General features: G+C 43.8%; 1 pseudogene; it reads left to right on the forward strand.

The window, feature by feature from the left end:
• The first annotated feature begins 1,350 nt into the window (after positions 1–1,350).
• LOC145542445 (KN motif and ankyrin repeat domain-containing protein 2 pseudogene) lies at positions 1,351–2,400 on the forward strand (annotated as a pseudogene).
• Positions 2,401–13,440: the final 11,040 nt, after the last annotated feature.

The following is a 13,440-nucleotide window of genomic DNA, read 5'->3' on the forward strand; positions in this document are numbered from 1 at the left end:
GCCCCCAGGTCATCTGACTTAGTGTATTCTGTACCAATTCTTATCTTTAATGGAAATTATATATTGCCGTTGTTCATGAGGCACCCAGTCAAATTTCCTAGAGTTATTAGTTTAGTAGACTTAATATGTTTTTATAGCTACAAGTTGAGGAACTTAAATGATCAGAGCCTGGTTTTAGTCATATAAATCCATCCTAAAACTTATATTCTTTGGCTGAATTTTGCTTGTTGCTGATTGAACTTGAATAACGCTAAAAGATAATTTATATTTATGGCAATGGTCAGAACAATTATGACTGATTGGCCAAGTGAGAGAGTCTCAAGCAGCCACATCAACAGTGGCTCACACATAACAAAATCTTCTTTCTTCTAGAATAATTTCTTGGTAGTAGTGTTAGTCAGTCATGTCTGACTCTTTGTGACCCCATGGACTATAGCCCACCAGGCTCCTCTGTCCATGTAATTCTTCAGACAAGAATATTGGAGAGGGTTGCCATTTCCTCCTCCCGGGGATCTTCTGGACACAGGGATCTACCCTGGGTCTCCTGCATTGCAGGCAGATTCTTTACCATCTGAGCCACCAGGACCATCCAACTAGAGCCTTGAGTGGAGAAACCCACCAAGGTAATCCAGGAGTACTGGATATTGACCATTAACTCAGCAATTGGATTAACTCTGCATAAGACTGTAAAATACATTTAGTTCATAAGCAAAAGTGTGAGCAATTATCAAAATAATTGGTATACACACTTGGTCTGGCAACTTGGGTTAACTGTCTACTTCAGATACTGTTTTTGTTTTTGCTTTTGTTTTTTTCCCCATCTTGGTCTGCTAGATTCTCCTCTGTTTGAGCATCACTTTAAGGTGATTTTGAAGTCAGCAATCCTCTCTATAGACCAGTTTAATGCAGGGGCCCTTTTTAAGTGGAAATATTAATCCAAAAGTCAATTCCCTTCAGTTTTGCTGTGCAGGAGCAAGTTAAGAGCACCTGATAACAGTCCTTCCATCTAGGGTGATGGTATTATCCAACTCGTGCGATCCTATGGACTATAGCCCGCCAGTCTCCTCTGTCCATGGGATTCTCCAAGTAAGAATACTGGAGTGGGTTGCCATTTCCTTCTCTTGGTTGGAGATAGTCCTTTAAATGTTGTCTTTTTCAGTATGCATAATCTGCTGCTTGCAAATCATAGGGTTTCTGATCTTCATCCAAATTTAGATTAATGAGATGAACTTCAGAAACAAACTTGATTGTCCTTTAAGTAACTCAGTTGAACTTTACAATAATATAACAGCAAGGAGCTAACTGGGAAGCAACTCTTAGTAAAATGCAGACCTAAATTAACAAAATTCAATGATTCAGCAGTTTGTACGAAACAGGGTGGGTGGAGTGGTGGAAATCTGAGACAGCCAGAGCGGGCAAGGTAAGCCTCAGCCCCTGTCGCAGGTGGTCTGACTCACTGTCCCCAAGTGACTCTTGAGGAGGGTCTGTTGGCAAGAGGATGGCCAAAGTCCTGCATGCTTCAGCCTCCTTCCCAGGGACTCCCAGCACAACCCTCTCTTCGAGCCTTCCCCTCCAAAGTGTCCAGACCTACCCTACTCTGTGGAGGTGCCTTAAGGCTACCACCTTGATCTGGACTTTCTCAAGAACAAGTACTTGAAGTACATGGGGAAAAGGGCCGCATGCTGAGACAGGCGGTTGTGCAGCATGGGGCCTGGCCTCAGCTTCCTGCCAGGTTATAACCCTGGCTCTTGGTGGATTCCCACGGAAGCTGCCGCTTTTGCCCTCAGTCAGGCACCCTGGCTGCTCGCTCCGGCTTCAACCTGCTTGTGCAGCACAAGCTGCTAGACACCTGGCACCACCTTGAGGACCAGAATGCCACACCCACTGGGCTGGACTAGCTGGTTGCCAGTGTAGCAGGCTTCACGTGCTCGCTGGTAAGGGTGGGGCTGCCACCGATGATGCCATGGGGATAGCAATTGTCCACACCTCTGCCACCCAGCACTCCTCAGCTGAGCCATGTGTGGGAACAGATGGCCAGAGAAGCTGTAGCTGCCAGAGGAGCCAGTGAAGCTGATCCCTGTGTTCTGAGTGAAGCAGTTGATGCTGCAGGAGGAGAAGTGGCAGTTCATGTTGCAGCTCCAGAGCCGGGAATTCATAGGCACCCCGCGGAGCCCTGGGGGAAAATGAGCTCTGCCAGGACCTCCCTGAGTCCCTGGGGGAACCCAATGGCCCTCTAGACCTGGAGTGTGGGCACGTGGGTCCAAGAGCAGGGCTTGGGCATGCCAGAAACTGAGGCAACTTGCTGCTAAGGTTGCTGTACTAGAGACTCAGCTCAAGAAAATGTTCCGGGAGCCAATAGCAGCTCATGCATGGCAGGCTGACCTCCAGCCTCAGACCTAACCACCCCTGAACAGCCCAGTTCCTGCGGACACCCTTGGGGTGGTGGAAGGGCCGAGGGAGGTGGAGATGGCGACCAGCACAACTGCTGGGTCCCCTGTAGAGCGGCCCCAGAGTCTGCAGCCCTATGGCGCAGGGCCTGGCAATGTTAGCAGGGCTGAGAGTCCCGCTGGGTTGTCATAAGGTGGTGGAGGCAGTAGGTATGCATCGCCCACTGCACACACCAGCAACGTCCACCTGGTGAGGATCAGGATCACAGAGCACAGCTGCAATGTGGCTGGGTCAGATAGTGAAGGGTCCTTCCTTATTCCTCTGAGTGCTGGGTTCTAGCCACAGCCCTAAGTCCTTCAACCTGCTCTCAGAGCCTTGGTCTCTTCATCTGAGAACAAAGGACAATTGTGGAGTTGACTCAGTGCCTCTAGAGACCATGTGAAGAAACTGGGTGTCTGTTAAGTGAATGTGCTTATGTCTAGCGCACTGTAACTGTTTAGAAAACAGGAAATATTTGGAGAGGTCCCCAAGGCTGTTGGTTGCTGGGCAAAGAATCCTCTCTGTTTGTTCAGTAAGTGGCAGGAACAAATCTTAGATCATGAAAAGGAAATGTGTTCTTCATGTAACTTAGTGACAGCTTCAGGCAGAGTTGGATCCAGGCGTACAAGTATAATCAGGATTCTCTAGCTCCCTCTGTTTCTTCCTCTGTGCACCCTGGAGGTTCTCAGACAGGCAAAAGTGTCTCCACCACTCTGGACATCTGTCCTTGTAACTCAGTAGAAAAGGAGCCCCTCAATCCAGATAGCACCAATAAAACTCCCGGAGGTGGTCCTTCTTAGCTGGCTTGGGTCATATGCCCATTACCGAGCTAATCACTATGTCCCTCACTGACCAGGCTAAGGTCCTGGGGTAGGAGAGCCCCACCCAAGTCCTGAGGGAGGAAGGGAATGCTCCCTGGAGGAAATACTGAGACCTCATTCCAGGAAAGGGGATGTGGAATGTGCAGAATGGCAGCTGCCCCACCACTGCCATCCTGAGGCCCCTGGGAGAAGCTGCCAGAATGATTCATAATAATAACAGCTGCTCTTTGTTGAACACCAACCTGGTGCTAAGGGCTCTGATAAGTGTTTCAGCCATGGAGGAGCTGTGCAGTCAGGCAACCTGGGTTCAAATTCCACTTCTTACTGTGTAACTCTGAGCACTTCATCTCCCAGGCCTCAGCTTCCCTATTTGTGAAGTGATATATTAGTGTACAGTAAACACTTAATCAGTGCTTGTTGCTATTTCCACTGATCTTTTTTTGTTTTTCAGGTTACACCTCAGAGTTTTATTCAGCAAGCAAAGGAAAGTACACTCTCCAGGCATGGGGCAGGCTGACCCTAAAGGAGAGAGGCCTCAGTCTGTCTTGGCTTCCTCTTTTATACATTTTGTTTCCTCCCCCTCCCCCCCGACCCCCAGTCTACTGATCATTTTAGGTCACTTCTATTTATAGCTGGGAAGACAGACTAGAGGAGAAGCTTTACTTGTGCTGTATCACACAACCGGGATTCAAGCCCAGGCCAGCCAGACCCCACAGAAGGATTCAAAGGTGGGGCCTAGGTCCTCACCCCAGACTTGAATGTCAGGCCAGAGCCCCATGGAGGGAACAGAGGGCTCAAGCTGGAGGGCAGGGAACCAGCTCTGTTTTCTTGATTCTCCATGTTATTACTGGCCGGCTATGAACTCCACCCCTCTGTTCTGTGTCTATACCAAACAAAAAACACCCAGCCCAAAGACTCTGGCCCCCAGCCAGGGACCACACCCAGCCCAGGTTCAGGATCCTTGAGAGTCAACCTCCATTCCAGACTTGCCTCTCAGAGCAGCCACGGGGCCCCCTGCCTGCAGGATACACAGGCATAGCTATACCCACAACCTGTGCAAGCTGGTGCCTCCAAAAATTCTTTCTTGGGTCCCACTTAACCCCCTATTGCTATAACCTGACCCAGTCTATGCCTAGCTTGGGCAGAACAGTTCAGTTCAGTTCACTTTAGTCGCTCAGTTGTGTCCGACTCTTTGCGACCCCTTGGATTGCAGCACGCCAGGCCTCCCTGCTCATCACTATCTCCTAGAGTTTACTCAAACTCATGTCCGTTGATTCGATGATGCCATCCAACCATCTCATCCTCTGTCATCCTCTTTTCCTCCCGCCTTCAATCTTTCCCAGCATCAGGGTCTTTTTCAGTGAGTCAATTCTTCACATCAGGTGGCCAAAGTATTGGAGTTTCAGCATCAGTCCTTCCAATGAATATTCAGGACTGATTTCCTCTAGGATGGACTGGTTGGATTATGTTGCAGCCCAAGGGACTCTCAAGAGTCTTCTCCAACACCACAGTTCAAAGCATCAATTCTTCAGCGCTCAGCTTTCTTTATACTCCAACTCTCACATCCATACACGACTACTGCAAAAAGCATAGCCTTGACTAGATGGACCTTTGTTGACAAAGTAATGTCTCTGCTTTTCAATATGCTATCTAGGTTGGTCATAACATTCCTTCCAAGGAGTAAGCGTCTTTTAATTTCATGGCTGCAATCACCATCAGCAGTGATTTTGGAGCCCAAAAAAAAAACAAAGTCAGCCACTGTTTCCCCATCTATTTCCTATGAAGTGATGGGACCAGATGCCATGATCTTAGTTTTCTGAACGTTGAGCTTTAAGCCAACTTTTTCACTCTCCTCTTTCACTTTCATCAAGACTCTCTTTAGTTCTTCTTCACTTTCTGCCATAAGGGTGGTGCCATCTGAATATCTGAGGTTATTGATATTTCTCCCAGCAATCTTGATTCCAGCTTGTGCCTCATCCAGCCCAGAGATTCTCATGATGTAGTCTGCACATAAGTTAAATAAGCAGGGTGACAATATACAGCCTTGACGTACTTCTTTTCCTATTTGGGAAAAGTCTGTTGTTCCTTGTCCAGTTCTAACTGTTGCTTCCTGGCCTGCATACAGGTTTCTCAAGAGGAAGGTCAGGTGGTCTGGTATTCCCATCTCTTTCAGAATTTTCCACAGTTTATTGTGATCCACGAAGTCAAAGGCTTTGGCATAGTCAATAAAGCAGAAATAGATGTTTTTTCTGGAACTCTCTTGCTTTTTCGATAATCCAGCAGATATTGGCAATTTGATCTCTGGTTCCTCTGCCTTTTCTAAAGCCAATTTGAACATCTAGAAGGTCAGCGAAAACAAGACTGGGAGCTGACTGTGGCTCAGATCATGAACCCCTTATTGCCAAATTCAGACTGAAATTGAAGAAAGTGGGGAAAACCACCAGACAATTCAGGTGTGACCTAAATCAGATCCCTTATGATTATACAGTGGGAGTGAGGAATAGATTTAAGGGACTAGATCTGATAGACAGAGTGGCTGAGGAACTATGGATGGAGGTTCATGACACTGTACAGGAGACAGGGATCAAGACCATCCCCAAGAAAAACAAATGCAAATAAGCAAAATGGCTGTCTGAGGAGGCCTTACAAATAGTTGGGAAAAGAAGAGAAGCAAAAAGCAAAAGAGGAAAGGAAAGATATTCCCATTTGAATGCAGAGTTCCAAAGAATAGCAAGGAGAGATAAGAAAGCCTTCCTCAGCTATCAATGCAAAGAAATAGAGGAAAACAATAGAATGGGAAAGACTAGAGATCTCTTCAAGAAAATTAGAGAGACCAAGGGAACATTTCATGCAACGATGGGCTCAATAAAGGACATAAATCATATGGAGCTAACAGAAGCAGAAGATACTAGGAAGAGGTGCCAAGATTACACAGAAGAACTGTACAAAAAAGATCTTCATGACCCAGACAATCACAATGGTGTGATCACTCACCTAGAGCCAGACATTCTGGAATGTGAAGTCAAGTGGGCCTTAGGAAGCATCACTATGGACAAAGCATCACTATGGAGGTTTTGGAATTCCAGTTGAGCTATTTCAAATCCTGAAAGATGATGCTGTGAAAGTGCTGCACTCAATATGCCAGCAAATTTGGAAAACTTAGCAGTGGCCACAGGACTGGAAAAGGTCAGTTTTCATTCCAATCCCAAAGAAAGGCAATGCCAAAGAATGCTCAAACTACAACACAATTGTACTCATCTCACACGCAAGTAAAGTAATGCTCAAAATTCTCCAAGCCACGCTTCAGATACCTGTTATAGATCACCAAATAGAACTCAAGTTCATCAACCTATAAGAGAGATGCAAGAACCAAGAGAGGCTCACTCTAAATTCATCTGAACTCTCTGAGAAGGTGGATGGGCACAGGAGGTCTCTTATGGTACCAATCTCTGGTTTTTCATAAAGTTCAGAAGAAGGCAAGAAGTCTGCTCTGGGTCTCTTTGTTGAATGTCAAAGTTATCAACAAAAAAAGCACAATGTGAGAGCTTTGAGTTAAGTTTTACTTGAGACAAAATGAGAACTATAGCCCAGGATTCACCCTCTCAGATATCTCTGAGGAACTGCTCTGAAAAGCAGGCAGGGGAGGTCAGTATATATGTGACTTTAGTGAACAGGGATACATGCAGTCAAGCAAACATTTTGGCAGAGGGTTTCCACTAGTCTCAGAAAGATTGCTGCTATTAATGTGGAGCAGATGTCCATTAATAGTTTTAGTGATTTTCTAGATATAAGAAAAAGCAAGAAATTGGGCTAATAAACTCTTCTCCTGAAAATATCTAACTAACCAAAAATCTGTTTTGCTAGAACTTCCCAGAGCACTGAGTGCTTCATTCCTAATTTCCACCCAGAACTCCTTTCAAGGTCTATTGAAGGTCAGTGACTGCAGTGGCTGGGGACTTCACTCTTGTAGTGCCAGGTGGTGAGTGACAATTTTTAGTTGGCAAAGGAAAAAAAAAGATTTGTTTTGCAGAGGAAGGAATGTTTTATAGTAATTTAATTGGCTCCTATAGCTGAACTATTTCTTGGTTAGAAGTTTGGGCATATAACCAGATTTTCCATTGTTTTTGTAGCACCACTCAATTGCCCTTGTAAGCTAGGTTTATTTACCAAATATTATCCTAGATCACATGATCTTGAAAACATTTGGGTTAGTTTCTATATTTCTGATAGTACACTTGACTTGTATATTTCTTGTTGAACTTCAAGTCAGTTAACTGGAGCCTTTAAAAATAATTTTCGGGAGGCGGGGCTAAGATGGCGGAGGAATAGGATGGGGAGACCACTCTCTCCCCCACAGATTTATTGAAAGAACATCTGAATGCTGAGCAGACTTCACAAAACTACTTCTGAATGCTGGCAGAGGACGTCAGGCATCCAGAAAGACAGTGCATTATCTCGAAAGGAGGTAGGAGAAAATATAAAAGATAAAAAGAGAGACAAAAGAGTTAGGGACGAAGACCCGTCCTGGGGAGGGAGTCGTAAAAGAGGAGAAATTTCCAAGCACCAGGAAACCCTCTCACCAGCGGGTTTGGGGGAAGATTTCGAATCTCGGAGGGCAACATAACTGGGAGAAAAAATAAATAAAATCCACGGATTACGTGCCTAAAGGCAACTCCCAGCAAAGAACCCCAGACGCTCGCATCTGCCACCAGCAAGTGGGGGCTGAATGGAGAGGAGCGGGTGGCACTGCTTAGGGTAAGGACCAGGCCGAATGCCCTGAGGGCAATCTGAGGGAGCTAACGTGAGATAGCAACCTAAACTGTGGGACAGCCAGAGAGAGAGAACTATCCCGCGAAAAGCCCAAATCTAAGGCACTGACGGCCCACTCACAGAACAAAGGACTGAGCGATACCAGAGAAGAGCTAGCCGGCTGCGGACCGCCCCATCCCCCGCCGGACACAGCGGGCAGGTGGGGCCAGCCAGAGCTGGAAAGGGGCAAACTCGGCCCCAGAGAGGGCACCCCCTCCCTACCAAACTGCAAACAGGCTTCCAGTTTCTAAGCAAAGACTGCCTGAGATCCCGGAGGGGCGACAGCCGCTGGGAGGGTCACAGCCAGAGACCAGCTCTCCAGAACTCACACAAAGCACACCGGAGCCGGGCTCGCCCGTAAACCGAGGTGGGGATCAGGGAGGTGATAAGCCGCATCGCCCCAACAGGGGATAGCGCGCTCGCCAAACTCCTGGCTGCCTTAGCTGCTCCGACCGGGAACGGCACAAACCGCGGGCCCAACCGAGTCCGCGCCTTTGTGGAGTACCCGGGAACCTGAACCTGAGCGGCTTAGACCTGGGAAGTGCATGCATCTCAGGGCCCACTCCCCGGCCGAGTAACCTGAAGCCTGAGCAGGGCAGACTGGGAAAGCACACACGCCGTGAGCGGGGCAAACCCAGTGCGGCCGAGACACTGCGAGCTCTCCACACACACGCCAGTGATATTGGTTTGCAGTGTTCCTCCCTCCCCACAGCATGACTGAACAAGTGAACCTAAAGAGACCACCTCCGCCCCATTGTGGCAGGGCGGAAATTAGACACTGAAAAGACCTCCAAACAGAAGCCAAATAAACAGGGAAGTGCGTTGGAAATGACAGGACAACAGATTAAAATCCCTGTAGTTAACACCAACTGCATTGAAAGGGGCCTATAGATCTTGAAAAGTATAAGCAGGAACAAGGATCTATCTGAAACTGAACAGACCCTACACTGCTCACAACAGCTCCAGAGAAAGTCCGGGATATATTTTTACTATTATCATTTTTTTTCTTTCTTTTTTCTTTAAGTCCTCTATTACACCTTTAATTTTCATTTTCATAACCCACTATTACCTTGCAAAAAAAAAACCCTATTTTTAAAGCAAACTGCATACATATATCTTATACTTTTTGTTTTCTTTTTTACTGTTTTTTTTCCGTTTTACTTTTTTTACTGTTTCTTTTTTCACTGTTTTACAGTTTTTTTTTCTTTTTATACTGTTTTCTTTTTTTATAAGAGTCTAACCTCTACTCTAGATTTTTAATCTTTGTTTTACATATTTGATATCCATTTTGTACATTTAAGAACCCAATCTTTAGTACCCATTTTTACTCAGGAGAGGGATTACTGGCTTGATTACTCTCTCCCCCTATTGACGCTCTTTCTTCTCCCCCAGGGAACCTCTATCTCCCACCCTCCTCCTTCTCTTCTCAACCCAATTCTGTGAATCTCTGAGGGTGTTCTGGGTACCAGAGAACACTTCGGGAGCAGAATACTGCCCAGATCTCTCTCTCCCCTCTTGATTCCTCCCTTTCTACTCATGCTCACCTCTATTACCTTCCTCCCCCCTCTCTATGTATCTCTGTGAACCGCTCTGAGGGTTCCAGACTGTGGAGACCACAGAAGGAAGTGCTTACTGGCTAGATTGCTCTCTCCAAGTTTGAGTCCCCCTCTTCTTCTCCTGGTCACCTCAAACCACCACCCCCCTCCTTTCACCTCTCCATGTAACTCAGTGAACCTCTCTGGGTATCCCTCACTGTGGAGAATCTTTTCACCATTAACATAAAAGTTTTATTACTGATGCTGTATGGATGGAGAACTCTTGAGGCTACTGCAAGAATAAGACTTAAAGCCAGAGGAAACATTAATTAATAAGAGATCATCTAATAGCCTCCACATATACACTGAAACCAAGCTCCACCCAAGAGCCAATAAGTTCCAGAGCAAGACATACCACACAAATTCTCCAGCAATGCAGGAACATAGACCTGAGCATCAATATACAGGCTGCCCAGAGGCACACCAAATTCATAGACATCTCAAAACTCAATACTGGACACCCCATTGCACTCTAGAGAGAAGAAATCCAGCTCCACCCACCAGAACACCGACAAAAGCTCCCCCAAACAGGAAATCTTGACAAGTCACCCATCCAACCCTACGCACAGTGAGGAACCTCCACAATAAAGAGGAACTTCAAACTACCAGAATACAGAAAGGCCACGCCTAACACAGCAGTCTAAACAAGATGAAAAGGCAGAGAAATACTCAGCAAGTAAAAGAAAATGAGAAATGCCCATCAAAGCAAACAAAAGAAGAGAAGATAGGGAATCTATCTGAAAAAGAATTTAGAATAATGATAATAAAAATGATTCAAAATCTTGAAAGCAAAATGGAGTTACAGATAAATAGCCTGGAGACAAGGATTGAGAAGATGCAAGAAATGTTTATCAAGGACCTAGAAGAAATAAAAAGGAGTCAATATATAATGAATAATGAAATAAAGGAGATAAAAGCCACTCTGGAGGGTACCAACAGTAGAATAACGGAGGCAGAAGATAGGATAAGTGAGGTAGAAGATAGAATGGTGGAAATAAATGAAGCAGAGAGGAAAAAAGAAAAAAGAATCAAAAGAAATGAGGAAAACCTCAGGAACCTCTGGGACAATATGAAACGCCCCAACATTCGAATCATAGGAGTCCCAGAAGAAGAAGATAAAAGGAAAGGCCATGAAAAAATACTCGAGGAGATAATAGTTGAAAATTTCCCTAAAATGAGGAAGGAAATAGTCACAGAAGTCCAAGAAACCCAGAGAGTCCCAAACAGGGTAAACCCAAGGCGAAACACCCCAAGACACATATTAATCAAATTAACAAAGATCAAACACAAAGAACAAATATTAAAAACAGCAAGGGAAAAACAACAAATAACACACAAGGGGATCCCCATAAGGATAACAGCTGATCTTTCAATAGAAACTCTTCAGGCTAGAAGGGAATGGCAGGACATACTTAAAGTAATGAAAGAGAATAATCTACAACCCAGATTACTGTACCCAGCAAGGATCTCATTCAGATATGAAGGAAAATTCAAAAGTTTTACAGACAAGCAAGAGCTGAGGGAATTCAGCACCACCAAACCAGCTCTCCAACAAATGCTAAAGGATCTTCTCTGAACATGAAACACAGAAAGGATGTTTAAACATGAACTGAAAACAACAAAGTAAATGGCAACGGGACCATACTTATCAATAATTACCTTAAATGTAAATGGGTTGAATGCCTCAACCAAAAGACAAAGACTGGCTGAATGGATACAAAAACAAGACCCGTATATATGCTGTCTACAAGAGACCCACCTCAAAACTAGGGACACATACAGACTGAAAGTGAAGGGATGGAAAAACATATTTCACGCAAACGGAGACCAAAAAAAAGCAGGAGTCGCAATACTCATTTCAGATAAAATAGACTTTAAAATAAAGGCTGTGAAAAGAGACAAAGAAGGACACTACATAATGATCAAAGGATCAATCCAAGAAGAAGATATAACAATTATAAATATATATGCACCCAACATAGGAGCACCACAATGTATAAGGCAAATACTAACATGTATGAAAGGGGAAATTAACAATAACACAATAATAGTGGGAGACTTTAATACTCCAGTCACACATATGGATAGATCAACTAAACAGAAAATTAACAAGGAAACACAAACTTTAAATGATACAATAGACAAATTAGATTTAATCGATATTTACAGGACTTCCACCCCAAAACAATCAATTTCACCTTTTTCTCAAGTGCACATGGAACTTTCTCCAGGATAGATCACATCCTGGGCCATAAATCTAGCCTTGGTAAACTCCAAAAAATTGAAATCATCCCAGCCATCTTCTCTGATCACAATGCAGTAAGATTAGACCTCAATTACAGGAAAAAAACTATTAAAAATTCCAACATATGGAGGCTAAACAACACGCTTCTGAATAATCAACAAATCACAGAAGAAATCAAAAAGAAATCAAAATATGCATAGAAATGAATGAAAATGAACACACAACAACCCAAAACCTATGGGACACTGTAAAAACAATGCTAAGGGGAAGGTTCATAGCAATACAGGCGTACCTCAAGAAACAAGAAAAAAATCAAATAAATCAACTAACTCTACACCTAAAGCAACTAGAGAAGGAAGAAATGAAGAACCCCAGGGTTAGTAGAAGGAAAGAAATCTTAAAAATTAGGGCAGAAATAAATGCAAAAGAAACAGATCATAGAAAAATCAACAAAACTAAAAGCTGGTTTTTCGAGAAGATAAACAAAATTGACAAGCCATTAGCCAGACTCATCAAGAAACAAAGGGAGAAAAATCAGATCAACAAAATTAGAAACGAAAATGGAGAGATCACAACAGACTACACAGAAATACAAAGGATCATAAGAGACTACTACCAACAGCTATATGCCAATAAAATGGACAACTTGGAAGAAATGGACAAATTCTTAGAAAAGTATAACTTTCCAAAACTGAACCAGGAAGAAATAGAAGATCTTAACAGACCCATCACAAGCATGGAAATCGAAACTGTAATCAGAAATCTTCCAGCAAACAAAAGCCCAGGACCATATGGCTTCACAGCTGAATTCTACCAAAAATTTAGAGAAGAGTTAACACCTATCCTACTGAAACTCTTCCAGAAAATTGCAGAAGATGGTCAACTTCCAAACTCATTCTATGAGGCCACCATCACCCTAATTCCAAAACCAGACAAAGATGCCACAAAAAAAGAAAACTACAGGCCAATATCACTGATGAACATAGATGCAAAAATCCTTAATAAAATTCTAGCAAACAGAATCCAACATCATATTAAAAAGATCATACATCATGACCAAGTGAGCTTTATCCAAGGAATGCAAGGTTTCTTTAACATCCGCAAATCAATCAATGTAATACACCACATTAACAAATTGAAAGATAAAAACCATATGATTATCTCAATAGATGCAGAAAAAGCCTTCGAAAAATTCAACATCCATTTATGATAAAAACCCTCCAGAAAGCAGGAATAGAAGGAACATACCTCAACATAATAAAAGCTATATATGACAAACCCACAGCAAACATTATCCTCAATGGTGAAAAATTGAAAGCATTTCCCCTAAAGTCAGGAACAAGGCAAGGGTGCCCACTTTCACCACTACTATTCAACACAGTTTTGGAAGTTTTGGCCACAGCAATCAGAGCGGAAAAAGAAATAAAAGGAATACAGATAGGAAAAGAAGAAGTAAAACTCTCACTGTTTGCAGATGACATGATCCTCTACATAGAAAACCCTAAAGATTCTACCAGAAAATTACTACAGCTAATCAATGAAT

This window comes from Giraffa tippelskirchi, chromosome 3 (assembly GCF_054371585.1).
Source record: "Giraffa tippelskirchi isolate mGirTip1 chromosome 3, T2T-mGirTip1v1.2.pri, whole genome shotgun sequence".
Taxonomy (NCBI): Eukaryota; Metazoa; Chordata; class Mammalia; order Artiodactyla; family Giraffidae; genus Giraffa; species Giraffa tippelskirchi.